The sequence below is a fragment of the Pteropus vampyrus genome, unplaced genomic scaffold, assembly GCF_000151845.1.
Source record: "Pteropus vampyrus isolate Shadow unplaced genomic scaffold, Pvam_2.0 Scaffold106, whole genome shotgun sequence".
Taxonomy (NCBI): Eukaryota; Metazoa; Chordata; class Mammalia; order Chiroptera; family Pteropodidae; genus Pteropus; species Pteropus vampyrus.
In genome coordinates, this window is record NW_011888887.1 from 4,109,736 (window position 1) to 4,110,802 (window position 1,067).

At 43.4% G+C, this 1,067-nt stretch overlaps 1 pseudogene; it reads right to left on the reverse strand.

Annotated features, from left to right (window-relative positions):
• Positions 1-214: 214 nt before the first annotated feature.
• Positions 215-333, reverse strand: LOC111743084 (annotated as a pseudogene).
• Positions 334-1,067: the final 734 nt, after the last annotated feature.

The following is a 1,067-nucleotide window of genomic DNA, read 5'->3' on the forward strand; positions in this document are numbered from 1 at the left end:
TGAGTAGTATGCAATGGATTATATACAATATTTATACTTCTTACAAGGAGGCTCAGGGCTCCAAGAGAATAAGAAGCTGGTCCAACTACCAGATGAATACCACCTAGTAATGGGGTCAATAACTGAAGACAGAAGGATCACTCCCCTGAGCTCTGCCTGTTTCTGGCCCACAAAATTGTGAGATGGATTTGATTGGGAATTTTTTTTTTTTTAATGCCTACAGCATTTGGTCTTTCGAAGTGGTCTCCCATCTAAGTACTAACCAGGCCTGACTTTGCTTAGCTTCCGAGATCTGACGAGATCGAGCTTGTTCAGGGTAGCATGGCTGTAGACGTGACTGGGGAATTAAAGACCTGGCATAAGTGATTTATTTCAGGGATTAGATATTATAATACTATGAGAGAGGTTGGTGAAATAAGTCTGGAAAGAATTGTTGGAGTATCAGAGAAGTCACTAACCATGGGACATGAAAGGAAAGAAGTCTAAGTGTCTTAGTCCCTTTGGGCTGCTATAATAAAACAGAAATATATTTCTCACAGTTCAAGAGACTGGGAGGTCCAAGATCAATCACCAACAATATTTCCTTCCAGTGAGAGCCCTCTTTCTGATTCATAGATGGTGGAAGGGGTGAGGAATCTTTCTGGGGTCCCTTTTATAATGACACTCATCCCTTTCATGAGGACACCACTCTATTACCTACTCACCTCCCAAAGCCCCCCACCACCTAATACCATCAACTTTGGAGGTTAGGATTTCAGCATATAAATTTGGGGCAGGAAGACACGAACATTCAGAACATGGCACCAAGCAAGCCTCTTGCTTCTGCAACTAGAAAGAAAAGTTGGATGAAAATCAGGGGCATACTAGAACCCACAGGGGCAAAGGGAATCCACAAGGATGAACTGGAACTCACGTTAGTCTCTCCCTACAGCTAACCCTGATGATAGGGAAGATCTGCAGAAGGATCTTGCGCCCTTTGCTGCAAAACTTCAGAGAGCACCAGCAAAGGGAGTTGGCTGCTCTTGGATGTATGAATGAGCCAGAAGCATAAGCATATGAAAACTAGC